The 20,626-nt window shown below is 49.2% G+C and overlaps 1 protein-coding gene across 2 annotated transcripts in view; it reads left to right on the top strand.

The window, feature by feature from the left end:
* The first annotated feature begins 222 nt into the window (after nt 1–222).
* LOC142908151 (uncharacterized) overlaps nt 223–20,626 on the top strand; it is a 30,207-nt gene continuing 9,803 nt past the window's right edge. The window contains exon 1 of one of the 2 annotated variants that reach the window (XM_076058431.1): nt 223–474. The gene's annotated coding sequence lies outside the window, so the exon portion shown is untranslated. Of the gene's footprint in view, nt 487–20,626 lie in introns of both variants that reach the window. The other variant, XM_076058432.1, reaches the window with a different exon arrangement.

Genomic DNA, 20,626 nt, shown 5'->3' with positions numbered 1-20,626 from the left:
GGAGGTGGTGCGGGTGTGGTTCTGCAATCGGCGGCAGAAGGAGAAGCGGATGACGGCTTGCGGAGGAGGCGGTGGAGGCGGTGGAGGAGGCGGTGGAGGCGGTGGTGGCGGTGGTGGTGACGGCGGAGGCGGTGGAGGCGGCGGAGGCGGCGGAGGCGGCGGAGGCGGTGGAGGCGGCGGAGGCGGCGGAGGCGGCGGTGGTGGTGGCGGCGGAGGCGGTGGAGGAGGCGGTGACGGCGGTGACAGTGACAGCAGCGGCGGCGGCGGTGCGGAGGACGAGGAGGTGGTGGTGGTTGTGCCGTCAAGACGAGGAGCAGCTGGTGGTGGTGGTGGACGACGAAGTGGTGGTGGTGGTGGTGGTGGACGAGGTGGTGGTGGACGAAGTGGTGCAGGTGGACGAGGAGGAGGAGGTGGAGGTGGGATGCGATCGCCGTTACGCTGAGCGAAGACACGCGCACGTGCCTGTGTGTACAGGTGTGTGTACAGGTGTGTGTGTGTGTGTACAGGTGTGTGTGTGTGTGTACAGGTGTGTGTGTGTGTGTAGAGGTGTGTGTGTGTGTGTACAGGTGTGTGTACAGGTGTGTGTGTGTGTGTACAGGTGTGTGTGTGTACAGGTGTGTGTGTGTGTGCACAGGTGTGTGTGTACAGGTGTGTGTGTGTGTACAGGTGTGTGTGTGTGTGTGTACAGGTGTGTGTGTGTGTGTGTACAGGTGTGTGTGTGTGTACAGGTGTGTGTGTACAGGTGTGTGTGTGTGTACAGGTGTGTGTGTGTACAGGTGTGTGTGTGTGTACAGGTGTGTGTGTGTGTACAGGTGTGTGTACAGGTGTGTGTGTGTACAGGTGTGTGTGTGTACAGGTGTGTGTGTGTGTACAGGTGTGTGTACAGGTGTGTGTGTGTACAGGTGTGTGTGTGTGTGTGCAGGTGTGTGTGCACAGGTGTGTGTGTGTGTACAGGTGTGTGTACAGGTGTGTGTACAGGTGTGTGTGTGTGTACAGGTGTGTGTGTACAGGTGTGTGTACAGGCAAGGCTGCGATGGCTGGGTCATGTAGCCCGCATGCTCAGCCACCGCATGCCGAAACAGCTTTTGTTCGGCCGGATTGAGGGGGCTAAGCAGGCGCGGCACGGGCTAGAGAAGAGATGGAGTGATGTGGTACAGGAGGACGTGGAGCTGAGTGGACTTGCCGATGACTGGTACCAGCGGTGTCAAGATCGGCCTCTGTGGAGGAGGCTCGTGAAGGATGCTACTGGGCAGTCGGAGGCAGTCGCCCTCCAACAACAGCGGAGGGCAGAGGAGCGACGCTCACAACAACGAGCGGAGCGCCGGGTGGCTAAAGCACAGCAGGTTGGCACAGTAGGGGGCACAGGTGGTGCATCAGCCAGTCATCTCAGTCATCTCAGTCAGTCGACCCGTGGCACCTGCTGGGTCTGCCCCGTGACCTCCTGCCAGCGGGCGTTCGACACTTCACGTGGCCTCAAGGTGCACATGGCCTGGCACAAGCGTCGTGGTGACGTCACCGCCACTTAGTGGTGAATGGCGGTTGTTGTTGTGTACAGATGTGTGTGCAGGTGTGCAATCAATTAATTAATTTCTTACCGCTAAACCACGATGGAAAATGTAATTAATAAGCTTGTGCCGGAGGCTCCGGGGGGACAGGCGTCTATGACGTCTCCTGGCCAAACCCCAATTGGCGGAGCCAGGAGATTGAATCTCTACCCTCGGGGCTCCTCCAGACACAACGAAAAGCCACTACGGGTGGCCATGTGGAATGTTCGGACGCTCACTGCGGAGGAGAGGCTGCCACTCCTCCGTCGGGAGCTGGACCGGTACCGCCTGGATCTCTGCGGCATTCAGGAGGTCCGGTGGACCGGTTCTGGCTCCTGCCACCATGAGGGATGGGCAGTCCTCTACTCGGGGCAGCAGACTGCCAAACAACAGGGTGTGGCTCTTCTTCTGAACAAAAGAATGAAGGGGGCGTGGGAGCGTGGCGGTGAGGTGTGGGAAGCTGTAAGCCCCGGGCTACTTTGGGCTCGCCTTCCCATCAACCGGAGGCGAGGAATGGTGGTCGTGGTTACTTATGCCCCCACCGAAGATGAACATCCGTGGAGGGATGCAGGCAAGGTCGGTGAGTCAGATGCCTTCTATGACCTCCTGTCACAGGTGCTGGCTAAAGCGGACCCCTCGGTGATGGAGTCATCTTTGGGGGGGGGGGGGGGTTTCGGTAAAGTCACGTAGTAGGTAGGTGTAAAAAAAACAACAAAAAATCGACAAGATAAATGAAAACAACCAAATAATTAAAATCACGACGTTTCGGGCGAAACACAAGCGGTCCGTCGTCACGTGGGGGACAAACGCAGCCAAGGGCATACTCTTTGGTTCTGTTCGGTAAAGTCACCGCGTCGGTAAAACACGTTAAGTTAAAATTAAATAAACGATTGAAACGCGACGTTTCGGAGGCAACCCAAGCAATCCCTCTTCAGGCGGGTCCACTCGCAGCCGGAACCGCTCCACCAAGTGGCGCGGCTTCTGGGAAAACCTAGCGCTTAAGTACAGGTTGATCCGGGGGCGTTGCTTGAACCGAGAGGATGGTTTCATGTTGAGCAAACCACTAGAAGAGACGTTTTGAACCACGCCACAAGCGCCAGCTGGCTTACCAAACGTATTCTTTCCGAACTGTTCCCATTTTCCTTTTTGTTGTTGTTTGCTACCGCCTCCCCCTTTGCAGGAGGGCCTGGGCCGATAATCTTGCCGTCTATATTTTACGCACACGGAGACCCATCTCCCACACGCAGCGAAAAGACGGGATTGACTCGGCAACGCACCCAGCCAAAGTCCACCCCCGCATGGCCACCTCCCGCATGGCCACCTCCCGCACCTCCCACCCCCCGACCTGTAACTTAAGCTCTGGGTGCCCAGAAGCCTCGCCGCATTGGTTGCAGCGATTCCGGCTGCGAATGGACGCACCTGATGAAGGTCGTTGCCTCCAGAAACGTGGTGCTTTTTAATCGTTTGTTTTAATTTAATTTAATGTAATTCGATTCTCGTTCGTTTTTCGGCTACGTGGTGGCTCTGCCGAATAGGACAGGACCAGAGCGTGCGAATCCTTGCGGTCGCGAAAGCTTCCAATCTCAAGAGTCCAACAGCCAGGGCAGTTGCTGGGATTTGTCAAAGAGGTCGCTCTGTCTAACACGGGTTTATATAGCTGAGGAGGATGAGGTGGGTGGGTGGGTGGGCGGGTGGGTGGGTGGGTGGTTGGAACGAGGGCACGGTGAGTATGGGGGTGAGGCGTGGGCTGGAGGAGCCAATCCAAAAGCTGTGGATTATTATTCTTGGTTCTTTCGGTAAAGTCTCCACCGCGTAGGAAGGGAAACATTAAAATAATAAAAATATAAAACTTTAAAATTATTATTCTTGGTTCTTTCGGTAAAGTCACCACCACGTAGAAGGGAAACATTGAAAATAATAAAATATATATATAAAACAATAAAAAATGTATTCTTGGTTCTTTCGGTAAAGTCTCCACCACGTAGAAAGGGAAACAATAAAATAATAAAAATATAAAACAATAAAATTATTATTCTTGGTTCTTTCGGTAAAGTCACCACCACGTTAGAAGGGAAACAATAAAATAATAAAAATATAAAACAATAAAATTATTATTCTTGGTTCTTTGGGGGTAAAGTCACCACCACGTAGAAGGGAAACAATAAAATAATAAAAATATAAAACAATAAAATTCTCACGACGTTTCGACTGCAACACAAAGCAGCAATCATCATCAGGTGTGAAAATCACAACAAGAAAATGCGAATTTTCTTGTTGTGGTTTCAAATTGTTCTTGCTGTGGTTTTCACACCTGATGATGATTGCTGTTCGTGTTGCAGTAGAAACGTTGTGAGAATTTTATTGTTTTATATTTTTATTATTTTTTGTTTTATATTTTTATTATTTTATTGTTTTATATTTTTATTATTTTATTGTTTTATATTTTATTATTTTATTGTTTAATTTTTTTTATTATTTTATTGTTTTATTTTTTTATTGTTTTATTGGTTTATATTTTTATTATTTTATTGTTTTACATTTTATTATTTTATTGTTTTAATTTTTTATTATTTTATTGTTTTATATTTTATTATTTTATTGTTTAAATTTTTTATTATTTTATTGTTTTATATTTTTATTATTTTATTGTTTTATATTTTTATTATTTTATTGTTTTATATTTTTACTATTTTATTGTTTTAATTTTTTTATTATTTTATTGTTTTATATTTGTATTATTTTATTGTTTTAAATGTTTATTATTTTATTGTTTTATATTTTTATTATTTTATTGTTTCCCTTCTAAGTGGTGGTTTTCACACCTGATGATGATTGCTGCTTTGTGTTGCAGTAGAAACGTCGTGAGAATTTTATTGTTTTATATTTTTTTTTATTGTTTCCCTTCTACGTGGTGGTGACTTTACCCAAAGAACCAAGAATAATAATTTTATTGTTTTACAATAATTGTATTGTTTTATATTTTTATATTATTTTATTGTTTCCCTTCTACGTGGTGGTGACTTTACCGAAAGAACCAAGAATAATAATTTTATTGTTTTACAATAATTGTATTGTTTTATATTTTTATTATTTTATTGTTTCCCTTCTACGTGGTGGTGACTTTACCGAAAGAACCAAGAATAATAATTTTATTGTTTTATATTTTTTATTATTTTATTGTTTCCCTTCTACGTGGTGGTGACTTTACCCAAAGAACCAAGAATAATAATTTTATTGTTTTATATTTTTTATTATTTTATTGTTTCCCTTCTACGTGGTGGTGACTTTACCCAAAGAACCAAGAATAATAATTTTATTGTTTTACAATAATTTTATTGTTTTATATTTTTATTATTTTATTGTTTCCCTATCTACGTGGTGGTGACTTTACCGAAAGAACCAAGAATATGAATCCCTGCAGTCACGAAAGCTTTCAATCAAAACGTGGACACAGCTCAAGTCCCAAAGGTGGAGTGGGGGAGAGTTGAATCGGACAAACGTACGACACGCTTGGAAAAGGTGCATCTCAAATTTCCTAGTGATGTGCAAGGCTGGGAGTAAAAGGCTGGTGATGTGGGTATGAATATAAAACTGTTAAGGCAGCTAGGGTTTCACTTGGTTAACAACATCGTTCCAATGATTGCTCAATTTGAATCCATCTTCTCGGCTGAGGTTATGCCTTATGTTTGTACATCTGGATGGCCTCATGGGCAAACCTTTGGTGGTATCCAGACGGCTTGCAAAGCACCTTGGTCTCGGAAAAAAAATAATATCATGAGAACCCGCTGTGTTGAAACTATGATCAGCCACGGCCGAAGAATTCGTTCTGCCGTGTTTCAAATCTGAATCGTGTTCGCGAATTCGGTCTCCCCGATACAGCAGTCACCACAGGTACAACATATGCCGTTATTTCTGTCCGTCTGCTACAGCAGAGGTGTAGGGAATTCCAACAAGACCTACATCTCTGCTTTATTGACCTGGTCAAGGCCTATGATACCATCAGTAGGCCTGGGCTCTGGGTCGTTCTTCGTGCTTTTGGAGTCCCTGACCCTCTGCTCACGATCATTAAGGACCTTCATGATGGTGAGCGGGCCCGGGTAAAACTACGTGGCCGGGAGTCAGAGCCATTCCCTGTACACCTTGGGGTGCGACAGGGATGTCCTCTGGCTCCCACATTATTTAACATCTATTTCGACCACGTAGTTCGTGAAACTTTCAATAGCTGCATCGAAGGAATTTCCATCTGGTACAGATATAATGGGAGGCTGATCGATGCCCGGGTGCGGTCAAGGGATGGCTCCCTATTGGTCAACCACGTTATGTATGCCGATGATTTGGTAATTGCTGCTCACTCAGAGGAGGAGTTGGAGACGCTGCTGCTGAGACTGGAGCGTGCCACTAAGAGGTGGGGCCTTACCATCAGCCCCACCAAAACTAAGCACCTGCCTGGGTATTTTGTACCATCGGACACACCACCCCCACAACTCCCAATCGGTGATGGGGCAGTTGTGGAGAGAGTGGAGAGTTTCCCATACCTGGGCAGTGTGCTCATGACCAGCTCCGATTTAACAGCAGAGGTCTCACTCCGAATCAGTCGAGCGGCAATATCTTTTCATCGGTTGCGTAACGCTGTGTGGAAGCTACCTGGTCTGTCGCTCCGCACTAAGCTTCAGGTCTTCTCGGCCACGGTCATTCCCTCCCTTCTCTATGCTTGCGAAACGTGGACCCCCGCCAATGGAACATCTTCGCCGGTTAGAAACATTTAGGCTGGCCTGCCTACGATCTATCCTGGGTTTAACCAGGCTGGATTGTGTGAGGAGCTCACAAATCCTTGAAAGATCTGGGCAAGGTCCCATCGGTGAGCTCCTCCGGCGGGCAAGGCTGCGATGGCTGGGTCATGTAGCCCGCATGCCCAGCCACCGCATGCCGAAACAGCTTTTGTTTGGCCGGATCGAGGGGGCTAAGCGGGCGCGGCACGGGCTAGAGAAGAGATGGAGTGATGTGGTACAGGAGGACGTGGAGCTGAGTGGACTTGCCGATGACCGGTACCAGCAGTGTCAAGATCGGCCTCTGTGGAGGAGGCTCGTGAAGGATGCTACTGGGCAGTTGGAGGCAGTCGCCCTCCAACAACAACGGAGGGCGGAGGAGCGACGCTCAGAACAACGAGCGGAGCGCCGGGTGGCTAAAGCAAAGCAGGTTGGCACAGTAGGGGGCACAGGTGGTGCATCAGCCAGTCATCTCAGTCGTCTCAGTCAGTCGACCCATGGCACCTGGGTCTGCCCCGTGACCTCCTGCCAGCGGGCGTTCGACACTTCACGTGGCCTCAGGGTGCACATAGCCTGGCACAAGCGTCGTGGTGACGTCACCGCCGCTTAGTGGTGAATGGCGGTTGTTGTTGTGTGTGATTGTGTGTGTATTAATGTGTGTGTGTACTGTGTGTATTAATGTGTGTGTGTGTACTGTGTGTGTATTAATGTGTGTGTTTACTGTGTGTATTAATGTGTGTGTGTGTACTGTGTGTGTATTAATGTGTGTGTGTGTACTGTGTGTGTATTAATGTGTGTGTGTACTGTGTGTATTAATGTGTGTGTGTGTACTGTGTGTGTATTAATGTGTGTTTGTGTGTGTGTACTGTGTGTGTATTAATGTGTGTGTGTGTACTGTGTGTGTATTAATGTGTGTGTGTGTACTGTGTGTATTAATGTGTGTGTGTACTGTGTGTGTATTAATGTGTTGTGTGTGTGCTGTGTGTATTAATGTGTGTGTATTAATGTGTGTGTGTACTGTGTGTGTATTAATGTGTGTGTGCTGTGTGTATTAATGTGTGTGTGTACTGTGTGTATTAATGTGTGTGTACTGTGTGTGTATTAATGTGTGTGTACTGTGTGTGTATTAATGTGTGTGTGTACTGTGTGTACTACATACGTGTGTGTATATATACATGTATATGTGTGTGTGTACTACACACGTGTGTGTGGATACATGTATATATACATTTGTATACACTTACACACTTATGTAAGTGTGTATGTATATATACATGTGTGTGTATAGTACACACGTGTGTAAATGTGTGTATGTGTATATACATGTATTAATGTGTGTGTGTGTACTGTGTGTGTATTAATGTGTGTGTGTACTGTGTGTATTAATGTGTGTGTGTGTACTGTGTGTGTATTAATGTGTGTGTGTACTGTGTGTATTAATGTGTGTGTGTGTAAAGTGTGTGTATTAATGTGTGTGTGTACTGTGTGTATTAATGTGTGTGTGTGTACTGTGTGTGTATTAGTGTGTGTGTGTGTACTGTGTGTATTAATGTGTGTGTGTGTGCTGTGTGTATTAATGTGTGTGTGTGTGTACTGTGTGTGTGTTAATGTGTGTGTGTACTGTGTGTGTATTAATGTGTGTGTGCTGTGTGTGTATTAATGTTTGTGTGTACTGTGTGTGTATTAATGTGTGTGTGCTGTGTGTGTATTAATGTGTGTGTGCTGTGTGTGTATTAATGTGTGTGTGCTGTGTGTATTAATGTGTGTGTACTGTGTGTATTAATGTGTGTGCTGTGTGTATTAATGTGTGTGCTGTGTGTGTATTAGTGTTTGTGTGTACGTGTGTATTAATGTGTGTGCTGTGTGTGTATTAATGTGTGTGCTGTGTGTGTATTAATGTGTGTGCTGTGTGTGTATTAATGTTTGTGTGTACGTGTGTATTAATGTGTGTGCTGTGTGTGTATTAATGTGTGTGCTGTGTGTGTATTAATGTGTGTGTGTATTAATGTTTGTGTGTGCTGTGTGGGTATTAATGTGTGTGTGTGTACTGTGTGTACTACACACGTGTGTGTGTATATACATGTGTGTGTACGTACTACATACGTGTGTGTGTGTACTACACACGTGTATGTGTGTGTGTGTACTACACACGTGTATGTGTGTATACATGTATATATACATGTGTATACACATACACACTAACGTGTGTAAAAGTGTGTATGTATATATACATGTGTGTGTATAGTACACACGTGTGTAAATGTGTGTATGTGTATATACATGTATTAATGTGTGTGCACTGTGTGTATTAATGTGTGTGTGTACTGTGTGTGTATTAACGTGTGTGTACTGTGTGTGAATTAATGTGTGTGTGTGTGTGTACTGTGTGTGTATTAACGTGTGTGTACTGTGTGTGAATTAATGTGTGTGTGTACTGTGTGTGTATTAATGTGTGTGTGTGTACTACACACACGTGTGTAAATGTGTGTACGTGTATATATATGTATATGTGTGTGTGTGTACTACACACGTGTGTGTATCTACGTCTGTGTGTGTATGTACGTGTGTGTATGTACGTGTGTGTGTGTATGTACGTGTGTGTGTGTGTATGTACGTGTGTGTGTCTCTGTGTGTGTATGTACGTGTGTGTATGTACGTGTGTGTATGTACGTGTGTGTGTGTATGTACGTGTGTGTGTGTGTGTGTACGTGTGTGTGTGTACGTGTGTGTGTGTGTACGTGTGTGTGTGTACGTGTGTGTGAATTTACGTGTGTGTGTGTCTCTGTGTGTGTGTGTATGTACGTGTGTGTATGTACGTGTGTGTGTGTCTCTGTGTGTGTATGTACGTGTGTGTGTGTATGTACGTGTGTGTGTATGTACGTGTGTGTGTATGTACGTGTGTGTGTGTCTCTGTGTGTGTATGTACGTGTGTGTATGTACGTGTGTGTGTGTATGTACGTGTGTGTGTCTACGTGTGTCTCTGTGTGTGTGTGTCTATGGGGAGCGGTAGTGTAGTGGTTAGCGCTACGCTGCGCTATGAACCTGGTGACCCGGGTTCGATTCCCGTTCACGGCCAACACCAGTGACGATTATCTGAACCGGTCCCGGGCCTCCCCTAGGTCGACTCAGCCTCAAAATGAGTACCTGGTGCGGTGTGTGAACATCGCCACTGGGGAGACAAAGGCGGTCGGGCGTGGTGCTGGCCACCCACCCCCTCGTTTGCCATGCCGGCCTTCATAGGTGCTCGCTAACAGCACTTGCCCCTACAGTCTGTTGAGGTTACACGGGGGATCTTTGTATCTATGTGTGTGTGTGTATCTATGTATGTGTGTGTATCTATGTATGTGTGTATCTATGTGTGTGTGTATCTATGTGTGTGTGTATCTATGTGTGTGTGTATCTGTGTGTGTGTATCTATGTGTGTATCTATGTGTGTATCTCTGTGTGTGTATCTATGTGTGTGTATCTATGTGCGTGTGTATCTATGTGTGTGTGTATCTATGTGTGTGTATCTATGTGTGTGTGTATCCTGTGTGTGTATATATAACTATGTGTGTGTGTGTATCTATCTGTGTGTGTATCTATGTGTGTGTGTGTATCTATGTGTGTGTGTGTGTATCTATGTGTGTGTGTATCTATGTGTGTGTATCTATGTGTGTGTGTATCTATGTGTGTGTATCTATGTGTGTGTGTATCCTGTGTGTGTGTATATATATATCTATGTGTGTGTGTATCTATCTGTGTGTGTATCTATGTGTGTGTGTGTATCTATGTGTGTGTGTGTATCTATGTGTGTGTGTATCTATCTGTGTGTGTATCTATGTGTGTGTGTATCTATGTGTGTGTGTCTCTATGTGTGTGTATCTATGTGTGTGTGTATCTATGTGTGTGTGTATCTACGTGTGTGTATCTATGTGTGTGTGTATCTATCTATGTGTGTATATATCTATCTATGTGTGTGTATATCTATCTGTGTGTGTATCTATGTGTGTGTGTATCTACGTGTGTGTATCTATGTGTGTGTGTATATATATATCTATCTATGTGTGTGTGTATCTGTGTGGGTGTATCTATGTGTGTGTGTATCTATGTGTGTGTGTCTATGTGTGTGTGTGTATCTATGTGTGTGTATATATCTATCTATGTGTGTGTATCTATCTATGTGTGTGTATCTATGTGTGTGTATATGTGTGTGTGTGTATCTGTGTGAATGTATCTAGGTGTGTATGTGTATCTGTGTATCTATCTATGTGTATGTGTGTGTATATATCCATGTGTGTGTACGTGTGTGTGTGTCTACATGTGTGTGTATCTACGTGTGTGTAACAGCACTTGCCCCTACAGCCTGCTAGAGGCTACACGTGGGATATTTGATTTTGAATGAATCACACACGCACAATCACACAACATAAACAACAAACGCCATTCGCCACTAAGTGGCGGTGATGTCACCACGACCCTTGTGCCAGGCCATGTGCACCGTGAGGCCACGTGAAGTGTCGAACGCCCGCTGGCAGGAGGTCACGGGGCAGACCCAGCAGGTGCCACGGGTCGACTGACCGAGATGGCCGTGGCTGATGCACCACCTGTGCCCCCTACTGTGCCAACCTGCTGTGCTTTAGCCACCCGGCGCTCCGCTCGTTGTTGTGAGCGTCGCTCCTCCGCCCTCCGTTGTTGTTGGAGGGCGACTGCCTCCAACTGCCCAGTAGCGTCCTTCACGAGCCTCCTCCACAGAGGCCGATCTTGACACCGCTGGTACCGGTCATCGGCAAGTCCACTCAGCTCCACGTCCTCCTGTACCACATCACTCCATCTCTTCTCTAGCCCGTGCCGCGCCCGTTTAGCCCCCTCTATCCAGCCGAACAAAAGCTGTTTCGGCATGCGGTGGCTGGGCATGCGGGCTACATGACCCAGCCATCGCAGCCTTGCCCGCCGGAGGAGCTCACCGATGGGACCCTGCCCAGATCTTTCAAGGATTTGTGAGCTCCTCACACAATCCAGTCTGGTTAAACCCAGGATGGATCGTAGGCAGGCCAGCCTAAATGTTTCTAACCGGCGAAGATGTTCCATTAGACACACACACAGACACACACACAAATGCACACGCACAGACTCACACACAGACGCACACACACACAGGCGCACACACAGACACACACACACAGACACACAATAACACACACACACAGACTCACACACACACACAGACTCACACGCAGACGCACACACACACAGGCGCACACAGACACACACACAGACTCACACGCACACAGACACACGCACACAGGCACACGCACACAGACACACACACAGACACACGCACACAGACACACACACACAGACACACGCACACACACACGCACACACAGACACACACACACAGACACACAATAACACACACACACAGACTCACACACACAGACTCACACACTCACACAGACACACACACAGACGCACACACTCACACACAATCACACACACAGACGCACACACACACACCATCACACACCATCACACACAATAACACACACACACAGACTCACACACACACACACAGACTCACACACTCACACAGACTCACACACTCACACAGACACACACACAGACGCACACACTCACACACAATCACACACACAGACGCTCACACACAATCACACACTCACACACAATCACACACACACAGACTCACACACATACACAGACACACACACAGACACACACACAGACGCACACACTCACACACAATCACACACACAGACGCACACACACACACCATCACACACCATCACACACAATAACACACACACACAGACTCACACACACACACACAGACTCACACACTCACACAGACTCACACACTCACACAGACACACACACACAGACGCACACACTCACACACAATCACACACACAGACGCACACACACACACCATCACACACCATCACACACAATCACACACTCACACACAATCACACACACACAGACTCACACACATACACAGACTCACACACTCACACACACACAGACGCACACACTCACACACAATCACACACACACAGACGCACACACACACCATCACACACCATCACACACAATCACACACACACACAGACTCACACACACACACAGACTCACACACTCACACAGACACACACACAGACGCACACGCTCACACACAATCACACACACAGACTCACACACTCACACAGACACACACACAGACGCACACACACACACCATCACACACCATCACACACAATCACACACACACACAATCACACACACACACCATCACACAGACACACACACTCACACACAATCACACACACACACAGACTCACACACTCACACAGACACACACACTCACACAGACACACACACAGACGCACACACTCACACAAAATCACACACACACACCATCACACACAATCACACACACACACAATCACACACAGACAGCGATCCCCAGTGTATCCTCTAACAGACCGTGGGCATGAAACCGATTTGCATAATCGATCTCATTTGTATAAATCGATGTCATTTTATTGTTTATTTATTTACGGTCCAACCACTGACCGCGGCCACACGAACACAGTAAAGAGACAAAGCTCCCCCAGGTAGCCTCTAGCAGGGCTGTAGGGGCAAGTGTTGTTACACACACACAGACAAAGCTCCCCCAGCTAACCTCTAGCAGGGCTGTAGGGGCAAGTGCTGTTACACACACAGACAAAGCTCCCCCAGGTAGCCTCTAGCAGGCTGTAGGGGCAAGTGCTGTTACACACACACACACACAAAGCTCCCCCAGGTAGCCTCTAGCAGGGCTGTAGGGGCAAGTGCTATGACATACACAGACAAAGCTCCCCCAGGTAGCCTCTAGCAGGGCTGTAGGGGCAAGTGCTGTGACATACACAGACAAAGCTCCCCCAGGTAGCCTCTAGCAGGGCTGTAGGGGCAAGTGCTGTTAGCGAATAGCAGCAGCAGCAGCGTCTATGAAGGCTACCGGGGCACTGTGGAACACACAGAGGGGGTGGGTGGCCACCAGCACCACCACAACACCACCACACCATCACTACACCACCATCACCACTACACCACCACTACACTACCACCACTACACCACCACCACCACTACACCACTACTACACCACCACCACAACACCACCACCACCACCACAACACCACCACCACAACACCACCACCACCACTACACCACCACCACTACACCACCACTACTACACCACCACTACTACACCACCACCACTACACCACCACTACTACACCACCACCACAACCACCACAACCACCACCACTACTACACCACCACCACTACACCACCACCACTACACCACCACTACTACACCACCACTACTACACCACCACCACTACACCACCACTACTACACCACCACCACAACCACCACAACCACCACCACTACTACACCACCACCACTACACCACCACTACTACACCACCACCACTACACCACCACTACTACACCACCACCACTACACCACCACTACTACACAACCACCACAACCACCACCACTACTACACCACCACCACTACACCACCACTACACTACCACTACATCACCACCACCACTACACCACTACTACACTACCACTACATCACCACCACCACTACACCACCACTACACCACCACTACACCACCACCACTACATCACCACTACACTACCACTACATCACCACCACCACTACACCACCACTACACCACCACCACTACATCACCACTACACTACCACTACATCACCACCACCACCACTACACCACCACCACTACACCACCACTACTCCACCACCACTACACCACCACCACCACCACCAAGCCACTAATTTGAGTCCGAATCCACCTAGGGGAGGGTTGTCGGTTCAGTATTGTCTACACGTGTGTGTGTACACGTGTGTGTGTGTGTGTGTACACGTGTGTGTGTACACGTGTGTGTGTGTGTACACAGTGTGTGTGTACACGTGTGTGTGTGTACACGTGTGTGTGTGTACACGTGTGTGTGTACACGTGTGTGTGTGTGTGTCTACACTGTGTGTGTACACGTGTGTGTGTGTCTACACTGTGTGTGTACACGTGTGTGTGTACACGTGTGTGTGTGTACACGTGTGTGTGTGTACACGTGTGTGTGTGTGTGTACACGTGTGTGTGTGTACACGTGTGTGTGTACACGTGTGTGTGTGTGTCTACACTGTGTGTGTGTACACGTGTGTGTGTGTCTACACTGTGTGTGTGTACACGTGTGTGTGTGTGTACACGTGTGTGTGTGTACACGTGTGTGTGTGTCTACACGTGTGTGTGTGTACACGTGTGTGTGTACAACAACCCCCTACCTCCTCGCGGTGCCGGACGGGCAACTCTGTCGTGGACAGCGCTGTGGGGGGAGATCCAATTTTGATTGGCTCCTCCCCTCATGGCATATGTGTCCACCACAGGGGCTAAACGGGGGCTCTGGACGGGTGCGAGGGGCTGGTAACCCCTCCACCTTCAATTAATTACCACGAAACTACGAATTAAACTTAAATATGTAACAACTAAGCTTGTGCCGGAGGCCCCGGGGGGCCAGGCGTCTATGACGTCTCCTGGCCAAACCCCAATTGGCGGAGCCAGGAGATTGAATCCCTACCCTCGGGGCTCCTCCAGAAACAACGAAAAGCCACTTTGTGTGGCCACGTGGAATGTTCGGACGCTCACTGCGGAGGAGAGGCTGCCACTTCTCTGTCGGGAGCTGGACCGGTACCGCCTGGATCTCTGTGGCATTCGGGAGGTCCGGTGGACCGGTTCTGGCTCCTGCCACCATGAGGGGTGGACAGTCCTCTACTCGGGGCAGCAGACTGCCAAACAACAGGGTGTGGGTCTTCTTTTGAACAAAAGAATGAAGGGGGCGTGGGAGCGTGGCGGTGAGGTGTGGGAAGCTGTAAGCCCCAGGCTACTTTGGGCTCGCCTTCCCATCAACAGGAGGCGAGGAATGGTGGTCGTGGTTACTTATGCCCCCACCGAAGATGAACATCCGTGGAGGGATGCAGGCAAAGCCGATGAGTCAGATGCCTTCTATGACCTCCTGTCACAGGTGCTGGCTAAAGTGGCCCCTCGGGATAGAGTCATCATGTTGGGTGACTTCAATGCCCGAGTTGGTCATGATACTGGCACCTGGCCTGGAGTGATTGGAGGGCATGGGCCAGATCAGCTCAATAACAACGGTAGGAGGCTGCTAGATTTTTGTGCAGCCCATGGGCTTGTAATTACCAACACGCTGTTCCGGCATCGGCGCATCCACACAACATCATGGATGCATGCCGGGTCCAAGCAAGAACATCTGCTGGACTACATAGTGACGGACCAGCGAATGCGAGCCCATGTCCTTGACACCAGGACCTACCGTGGAGCTGATCTGCCCTCTGACCATCGACTAGTCATCTGTAAGATGCGCCTGCCATTCTTCCACTCCGGTGGTGGGTGTACACCCAGGACCCCATTCCAACCTAAAGTGGCCTGGTCTCAGTTATCTGATGAAAGTTGCAAGCGAGAATTTCATCATCGCTTGCGGCTGGGATTGGCATCGTCCCCGACTCCTCCTGATGTCGAGGGTAAATGGGCGAGGTTTAGGACTGTGACTCATGCAGCTGCAATGGCTGCTTTGGGTACGCGGTCCAGACCTCCCCAGACACCCTGGATGACAGAGGAGTTGTTCACGATGGTTGAGAAAAAGCGACAGGCCCACTGTCATCGGCTACAGAGTCCCACGTCAGAGAATGAGGAGGCTTACCGCAGCCTTCGCTCGGAGGTTCGGAGAGCCGTGAGGCGCTGCAAGGATGGGTGGTGGTCGCGGGTTGCTGAGGAGATGGAGTCTGCCTCAGTGGCCCGTGATCACAAATCTCTATTTAACTCCATCAAAAAAGTAACCTGCAGCGCCACACCTATTACCATCATTAGGGGAAAAAACGGCGATCCAATTTCCGACCCCCAGGAACAGGTTCGCAGATTTGCTGAGCATTTCTGTGAGGTCCTGGGGGAGGGAAAATCCCTCAGCCAGGAAAACATCGTGGCACAAAGTGAGGATGACCCTGCTGAGGCTGCGGTGCCTCAAATATTGGATGAAGTCACCCCCTGTGAGTGGCTGGCTGAGGTGCCATCTGCTGAGGAAGTATTGAAGGCGATTCGGAGTCTGAGACCAGGAAAGGCAGCGGGCAGAGATGATCTTCCAAGCGAAATGCTGAGGGAGGGTGGCGTTTGTGCACAGACTGCCCTATATGACATCATAACAACAGTCTGGACCACTGGACGGGTTCCGCAGGATTGGAAGGATGCCCTGGTGGTCCCCCTTTTTAAGAAGGGGGACCGCACAGACTGTAACAACTACAGGGGCATCTCACTCCTCAGTGTGTCGGGAAAGGTCCTGGCAAGGATTATTCAGCATCGCCTTGCCAGGCACGCTGAGGAGAGGCTTGCGGAGCCCCAATGCGGTTTCAGGAAAGGGCGGTCCTGCACAGATGCCATATTTTCTGTCCGTCTGCTACAGCAGAGGTGTAGGGAATTCCAACAAGACCTACATCTCTGCTTTATTGACCTGGTCAAGGCCTATGATACCATCAGTAGGCCTGGGCTCTGGGTCGTTCTTCGTGCTATTGGAGTACCTGACCCTCTGCTCACGATCATTAAGGACCTTCATGATGGTGAGCGGGCCCGGGTAAAACTACGTGGCCGGGAGTCAGAGCCATTCCCTGTACACCTTGGGGTGCGACAGGGATGTCCTCTGGCTCCCACATTATTTAACATCTATTTTGACCACGTAGTTCGTGAAGCCTTCAATAGCTGTACCGGGGGAATCTCCATATGGTACAGATATAATGGGAGGCTAATCGATGCCCGGGTGCGGTCAAGGGATGGCTCCCTATTGCTCAACCACGTTATGTATGCTGATGACTTGGTAATAGCTGCTCAGTCAGAGGAGGAGTTGGAGACGCTGCTGCTGAGACTGGAGCGTGCCACTAAGAGGTGGGGCCTTACCATCAGCCCCACCAAAACCAGGCACCTGCCTGGGTATTTTGTACCATCGGACACTCCACCCCCACAACTCCCAATCGGTGATGGGGCAGTTGTGGAGAGAGTGGAGAGTTTCCCATACCTGGGCAGTGTGCTTATGACTGGCACCAGTTTAACAGCAGAGGTCTCACTCCGAATCAGTCGAGCGGCAATATCTTTTCATCGGTTGCGTAACGCTGTGTGGAAGCTACCTGGTCTGTCGCTCCGCACTAAGCTTCAGGTCTTCTCGGCCACGGTCATTCCCTCCCTTCTCTACGCTTGCGAAACGTGGACCCCCCTAATGGAACATCTTCGCCGGTTAGAAACATTTAGGCTGGCCTGCCTACGATCCATCCTGGGTTTAACCAGACTGGATTGTGTGAGGAGCTCACAAATCCTTGAAAGATCTGGGCAGGGTCCCATCGGTGAGCTCCTCCGGCAGGCAAGGCTGCGATGGCTGGGTCATGTAGCCCGCATGCCCAGCCACCGCATGCCGAAACAGCTTTTGTTTGGCCGGATTGAGGGGGCTAAGCGGGCGCGGCACGGGCTAGAGAAGAGATGGAGTGATGTGGTACAGGAGGACGTGGAGCTGAGTGGACTTGCCGATGACTGGTACCAGCGGTGTCAAGATCGGCCTCTGTGGAGGAGGCTCGTGAAGGATGCTACTGGGCAGTTGGAGGCAGTCGCCCTCCAACAACAACGGAGGGCGGAGGAGCGACGCTCACAACAGCGAGCGGAGCGCCGGGTGGCTAAAGCACAGCAGGTTGGCACAGTAGGGGGCACAGGTGGTGCATCAGCCAGTCATCTCAGTCAGTCGACCCGTGGCACCTGGGTCTGCCCCGTGACCTCCTGCCAGCGGGCGTTCGACACTTCACGTGGCCTCAGGGTGCACATAGCCTGGCACAAGCGTCGTGGTGACGTCACCGCCACTTAGTGGCGAATGGCGGTTGTTGTTGTTGTTGTTGTGTACACGTGTGTGTGTGTGTGTCTACACTGTGTGTGTGTACACGTGTGTGTGTCTACACTGTGTGTGTGTACACGTGTGTGTGTACACGTGTGTGTGTACACGTGTGTGTGTGTGTGTACACGTGTGTGTGTGTCTACACGTGTGTGTGTGTGTACACGTGTGTGTGTGTACACGTGTGTGTGTGTCTACACGTGTGTGTGTCTACACGTGTGTGTGTACACGTGTGTGTGTGTCTACACGTGTGTGTGTACACGTGTGTGTGTGTACACGTGTGTGTGTGTGTACACGTGTGTGTGTGTGTGTACACTGTGTGTGTGTACACTGTGTGTGTCTACACGTGTGTACACGTGTGTGTGTGTACACTGTGTGTGTGTGTACACGTGTGTGTGTACACGTGTGTGTGTGTGTACACGTGTGTACACGTGTGTGCACGTGTGTGTGTACACGTGTGTGTGTACACGTGTGTGTGTGTGCACGTGTGTGTGTGCACGTGTGTGTGTCTACACGTGTGTGTGTGTGTGCACGTGTGTGTGTACACGTGTGTGTGTGTACACGTGTGTGTGTGTACACATGTGTGTGTATGTGTGCACATGTGTGTATACGTGTGTGTGTGAACACTGTGTGTGTGTCTACACGTATGTGTGTGTACATGTATGCACATGTGTGTGTGCACGTGTGTGTGTACACGTGTGTATACACGTGTGTGTACACGTGTGTGTACACGTGTGTGTGTGTGTACACGTGTGTGTGTACACGTGTGTGTGTGTGTGTGTGCACGTGAGTGTGTGTGTGTGTACACGTGTGTGTGTCTACACGTATGTGTGTGTACACGTGTGTGCACGTGTGTGTGTACACGTGTGTGTGTGTACACTGTGTGTGTGTGCACGTGTGTGTGTGTACACGTGTGTGCGTGTGTACACGTGTGTGTGTGTACACGTGTGTGGTGTGTGTGTACACGTGTGTGTGTGTGCACGTGTGTGTGTGTACACGTGTGTGGTGTGTGTGTACACGTGTGTGGTGTGTGTGTACACGTGTGTGTGCACGTGTGTGTGTACACGTGTGTGTGTGCACGTGTGTGTGTGTGTACACGTGTGTGTGTGTACACGTGTGTGTGTACACGTGTTTGTGTGTACACGTGTGTGTGTGTGTGTACACGTGTGTGTGTGCACGTGTGTGTGTGTACACGTGTGTGTGTGTACACGTGTGTTTGTGTACACTGTGTGTGTGCAAGTGTGTGTGTGTACACGTGTGTGGTGTGTGTGTACACGTGTGTGTGTGTACACGTGTGTGTGTGTACACGTGTGTGGTGTGTGTGTGTTTACACGTGTGTGTGTACACGTGTGTGTGTACACGTGTGTGTATGTGTGTACACGTGTGTGTGTGTACACGTGTATGTCTGTACACGTGTGTGTGTGTGTACTGTGTGTGTACACGTGTGTGTGTGTACTGAGTGTGTACACGTGTGTGTGTGTACACTGTGTGTGTACACTGTGTGTACACGTGTGTGTGTGTACACGTGTGTGATGTGTGTACACGTGTGTGTGTGTACACTGTGTGTGTGCACGTGTGTGTGTACACGTGTGTGGTGTGTGTACACGTGTGTGTGTGTGTACACGTGTGTGTGTGTACACGTGTGTGTGTGTACACGTGTGTGTGTACACGTGTGTGTACACGTGTATGTGTGTACACGTGTGTGTGTGTACACATGTGTGTGTACACGTGTGTGTGTGTGTACACGTGTGTGTGTGTACACTGTGTGTGTGTGTACTGTGTGTGTGTACTGTGTGTGTGTACACGTGTGTGTGTACTGTGTGTGTGTACACGTGTGTGTGTGTACACGTGTGTGTGTGTGTGTACACTGTGTGTGTGTGTACACTGTGTGTGTGTACACTGTGTGTGTACACGTGTGTGTGTGTACACGTGTGTGTGTGTACACATGTGTGTGTATGTGTGCACATGTGTGTATACGTGTGTGTGTGAACACTGTGTGTGTGTCTACACGTATGTGTGTGTACATGTATGCACATGTGTGTGTGCACGTGTGTGTGTACACGTGTGTATACACGTGTGTGTACACGTGTGTGTACACGTGTGTGTGTGTGTACACGTGTGTGTGTACACGTGTGTGTGTGTGTGTGTGCACGTGAGTGTGTGTGTGTGTACACGTGTGTGTGTCTACACGTATGTGTGTGTACACGTGTGTGCACGTGTGTGTGTACACGTGTGTGTGTGTACACTGTGTGTGTGTGCACGTGTGTGTGTGTACACGTGTGTGCGTGTGTACACGTGTGTGTGTGTACACGT

This window comes from Petromyzon marinus (genome assembly GCF_048934315.1).
Source record: "Petromyzon marinus isolate PM22_M1 ecotype Great Lakes invasive population chromosome 73 unlocalized genomic scaffold, UKy_Petmar_22M1.pri1.0 chr73_unloc.5, whole genome shotgun sequence".
Lineage (NCBI taxonomy): Eukaryota > Metazoa > Chordata > Hyperoartia > Petromyzontiformes > Petromyzontidae > Petromyzon > Petromyzon marinus.
This window is presented reverse-complemented; position numbering and strand designations above follow the sequence as displayed.